This window comes from Pocillopora verrucosa, chromosome 12 (genome assembly GCF_036669915.1).
Source record: "Pocillopora verrucosa isolate sample1 chromosome 12, ASM3666991v2, whole genome shotgun sequence".
Taxonomy (NCBI): domain Eukaryota; kingdom Metazoa; phylum Cnidaria; class Anthozoa; order Scleractinia; family Pocilloporidae; genus Pocillopora; species Pocillopora verrucosa.
Genome location: NC_089323.1, coordinates 9,544,776 through 9,549,918, shown reverse-complemented (window position 1 = coordinate 9,549,918; position 5,143 = coordinate 9,544,776). Strand labels below are relative to the sequence as shown.

At 37.4% G+C, this 5,143-nt stretch overlaps 1 non-coding gene across 1 annotated transcript; it reads left to right on the top strand.

The window, feature by feature from the left end:
* The first annotated feature begins 4,732 nt into the window (after positions 1-4,732).
* Trnat-ggu (transfer RNA threonine (anticodon GGU)) lies at positions 4,733-4,806 on the top strand. The gene has a single exon. It is a non-coding gene; the product is annotated as a tRNA-Thr (tRNA).
* Positions 4,807-5,143: the final 337 nt, after the last annotated feature.

Genomic DNA, 5,143 nt, shown 5'->3' with positions numbered 1-5,143 from the left:
TTCCTCTTCGATTCAGTGAGGTCAAGGGAAAAACCTCCAATTCCAAGTTCCTTCCACACATCATCATCCCAATATCTTGTTTGATCCTGAGATGCTCAACTGAACTCCAACTGATCGACTGAAGTAAACCTCACCTGTTGCCTGTCTTTTATCATCTAAACAACACTTGCACACTGAACTAGCTCAGGTCTGCATTTGGAAATCACGCTTTTAAATCATTCCAGGCTTTTTCATTGCTGTATCTATAATGATTCTCTTCACCTCATCTTAACCACACAAACAGTTTCATTGCTTTTATAATCAAAATGGTTGTGTTGAAAATTATTGCAGATTCAAATAATCACACCGCTTCAAAGACCCTCTTGGGAGCAGCAGCAAAAAATATTAAAATATCATGCTAGTGAGCTGTTCTCTTTTCAACACTTGAATTAATTACAGGGAATTTGAAGTGAAGTGGAGAAATCACTGCAAGGCACTGCAACTGTAAAGAGAATTTCAGAAGGTAATTATTCACTCTACAGCTTTATCCAAGCTCTTCATGATAATTGAAGAATGTAGGAGTGAAAGTTGAATTAAATACTGCAAAAGGAGTTTTGGAAATCCAAAATCCTCAAAATAAGCATATCCTTACTGACAATGATCTGTTTAATCTTCTCACAATTAAATGATGTTTGCAAACCATCAACTTCATCAAAAAGTTTTACATCATTTTCCAACTACCTTGTCCACTGTGATCTTTTGGACGAGAGTGAAAACATATTCAGTGGAGAGCCAGGAAGCATTGTTGAATGCTTCCACTTGTTGGGCAGCCCTTCGACAGGATGAACTATCATTCTGAAATCCCAACCCAACAAAAAATATCACCAAGGAATTACATCCACTCTATGAAAATTTTTGTGACTGATGAGAATAACGAGTTTATCAATTTCAATAGCCTTTCTTTGAAGGTTTGAACTGGAAATATATTTTAAAAAATGATTACTTCTTGCCACGGCCACAAAGCAGTCCAAGCAGTTGATTCTTTTAAGACTAATTTACAAAATAATTTTTATTTCTCTCACTCAAAATTTTTCTGAGGCCAGCAAAGGTGTTAAAGGTTTTGGACCAATTTATTCAAATGGCTAAACCTGGAGTCTTGAGGCTAACAAGAGAGAGAATCATAGGAGAAGAGTCGTGATTTTTTTTAATACTGAGATGGTTAGAAAAAAAATTTTCAAATAGAATGTTGAACTTCTGAATCCTTATTTCCAAAGCTACATAATCAAAAATTTTGAAGCAACAGATGAATCTGAAGAATTTGACAGTTCTATGGATACTATTCAAGAAGGATTTCAGAATTTTAATCAAATAGGAGGCAACTGGAGATTTCAGAGTAATACCTCATGACATCTTACAGAACACAGAATGTTAAATGGCAGCTCTTACATCAAACTCCCAGAATTCATTGCAAAAAAGGAAGGCAGTTGTGAACATTAAAAATGCAGATAATCAGTGTTTCAAGAGGTGCATAACAAGAGCACTTAATCCTGTTGACAAAGACCCTCAAAGGATTACAAAACTCCATAGAGCACAATCTGAGCAGCTTTATTGGAGCAATATCAACTTCATTATGAAGCTGACTGATATAAGCAAGTTTGAAAAGAATGAAAATATTGCACTAAACATGCTTGGCTATAAATGTGATTTTTATCCTTGGAGGATCAGCAAAGAGAAAAATAGGACACATATCAATCTTCTTCTCATATCAGATGAACACTACTGCCTGATAAACAATATGAGCAGGCTGCTATCAAGTCAAACCTCCAAGGATGAGAAAGCAAGGGTATTGTCTCGGGTGTTTGAACTATTTCTCAAGCAAAGAAAAGCTTGCACTCCATAAAAAGTATTGCTTAAGAAATGTGGTAGTAAGGATCAAGATGCCAGATGAAGGTGGTGTGATCAAATTCAAGAATCATAACCACTCATTAAGGGTATCCCTTGTGGTAAAACCAATAAGTGGCTGTGAGCGAAGGAGTGATAAGAGTTTCACAAATAAATAATAGAAGCATATCATTTGTGATGACAATAAGCTTTATTCACAAGAGCCAATCATCTCTAGGGCAAACAGCAAGGATGAAAAAGATGTTGCTCAGATATTTGTTGAAATGCTTGAAGACAATATCAAGAGGATTCATAGGGAATTTGACCCAACACACTGCTGGATCTGCAAGGGTTCACTTAATGATATGGTGAGAGACCATGGCCATTTCACAGGGAAGTATAGAGGAGCACCTCACTACATATGCAACCTTCAATTCAAGAAGGCAAAGTTTACTCCTCTTATCTCTCAACCTGGCTGGTTACGACTATCATCTTTTTGTTAACAATTTTAGTAAGACTGAAGGAAACATAAAATGCATTCCCAATAAAATGAGGAAAATTACATCAGCTTCAGCAAAGATGTCATTGTTGACTCTTTCATCAACAAAGGTAAAGAAGTTGACATCAAGAATGAGTTTCACTTTAATTAAAGCTTCGAGTTCATGGCTTCTTTTCTCAAAAGGAACTGAAAAGGTCTTCATGGACAAAATCAAGTTGGTCTCAAGAAAGGGTGTGTACCCTTATGACTACACGGATAGTATCACTATGTAACAGAACTACTTCCAAAAGATAAGTTTTACTCAAAGCTGAATGACTGTGATATATCTAATGAAGATTATGAGCACACACAAAATCTCTGGAATTAGTTCAAAATGAAGTGGATAGGTGATTATCATGACCATTATCTCAAATGGAGGTTCTCCTGCTTGTAGATGTGTTTGAAGAGTTCAGAAATGTCTGTCTTGCAAATTATATGCCTGCATGGTATTACACTGCTCCTGGATTGGCTTAGGATGCTGTACTGAAGGTGACAAATGTTGAGCTTGAGCTATTGAGAGATCCAGACATGCTGCTGATTATTGAAAAAGGAATTCGTGGAGGAATTTCAACAATCTCAAATCGCTTTCCAAAGGCAAACAAAAAATATATGGATGAAGCCTATAATAAAACAAAGCCAAATAAATACACCAACTATCTTGATGCAAACAATCTCTATGGATGGGCGATGTGTAAAGCCTCTTCCTGTTAGTGGTTTCAAGTGGATGAGTGACTTTGACAACTGGAAAATTATTCCTTGCATTCTTGAGGTAGATCTTGAGTATCCAAAAGAGCTTCATGACTTGCATAATGACTATCCACTTGCTCCTGAGAGGCTTATGATCAATAAAGTCGAGAACCTGATTACTAATGATAAGGAGAAGTATGTCATTCATCACAAGAACCTCACAGAGTATTTAGACCTTGGTTTGGGGATCAAAAAGATTCATAGGGGAATAACCTTCAAAGAAGAACCTTGGCTGGAGAAATACATTAAGCATTAAATGCAAAGAATGAATTTGAGAAAGAGTTTTCTAAGTTGATGAACGTGGTCCTAAAAAAAAACTATGAAAAACATCAGGAATTGTGTGGATCTGAGATTAGTCAAAAACCACAGGAAAGCATTGAAACTTGCAGCAACATCAAAATTCAAGCAATTGACCATATTCGATGAAAATCTCATTGCAATCCATATGGAGCAAACTAAGCTGTGTTTGATAAACTGGTATGTTGTGGAATGAGTATCCTTGATATCAGTAAGACCCTGGTGGACGACTTCCACTATAACTACATCAAAGAGAAGTATAGAGATTGTTCAACAGAAGTAATTACCCTGAAGATCACCAGTCAGGGATCACAACTGGCGGCAACAAGGTCACAGGAATGATAAAAGATGAAGCTGGTGGAAATATCATTGAAGAGTTTGTTGGATTTAGTGCAAAACTCTACAACTACAAGATACTTGAGGGAAAAGAGGAAATAAGATTAAAGGAATTAAGGCTGTAATTAAGAATATAGCCCACAACAACTATGAGTGCTTGTTCAGTGGAAACATGCAAATGAGCAAAATGAATGTAATCAGAACAAATAAGCATGAGGTCTTCACTGAGACCATCAACAAGATAGCTTTGAACACTAATGATGACAAGAAATTTTAAGCAAATGAAGATCATCGCAGTATATACTCAACTTAAGCAGTTGAGAAATAAGGCCTGAAAAAAATTCAGGCCTGAACGGGAATCGAACCCATGACCTCTGCGATACCGGTGCAGCGCTCTAACCAACTGAGCTATCAAGCCAACTGGGAGCTGGTCAATTGTGAGTTCGTTATATACCCGTAGATGGAGAAGGTGTGATAAGAATACATGAAAGTCATATATTTGTACTGCGGAAAATACATTTTAAGCAAATGAAGATCATCGCAGTATATACTCAATCCAAATCTCCTTCCTAAAGAAATAGCGACTGCAAGGTCACAGAAAGTCTATAAGCTGGTCCGCAGTACAAATATATGACTTTCATGTATTCTTATCACACCTTCTCCATCTACGGGTATATAACGAACTCACAATTGACCAGCTCCCAGTTGGCTTGATAGCTCAGTTGGTTAGAGCGCTGCACCGGTATCGCAGAGGTCATGGGTTCGATTCCCGTTCAGGCCTGAATTTTTTTCAGGCCTTATTTCTCAACTGCTTAAGTTGAGTATATACTGCGATGATCTTCATTTGCTTAAAATGTATTTTCCGCAGTACAAATATATGACTTTCATGTATTCTTATCACACCTTCTCCATCTACGGGTATATAACGAACTCACAATTGACCAGCTCCCAGTTGGCTTGATAGCTCAGTTGGTTAGAGCGCTGCACCGGTATCGCAGAGGTCATGGGTTCGATTCCCATTCAGGCCTGAATTTTTTTCAGGCCTTATTTCTCAACTGCTTAAGTTGAGTATATACTGCGATGATCTTCATTTGCTTAAAATGTATTTTCCGCAGTACAAATATATGACTTTCATGTATTCTTATCACACCTTCTCCATCTACGGGTATATAACGAACTCACAATTGACCAGCTCCCAGTTGGCTTGATAGCTCAGTTGGTTAGAGCGCTGCACCGGTATCGCAGAGGTCATGGGTTCGATTCCCGTTCAGGCCTGAATTTTTTTCAGGCCTTATTTCTCAACTGCTTAAGTTGAGTATATACTGCGATGATCTTCATTTGCTTAAAATGTATTTTCCGCAGTAC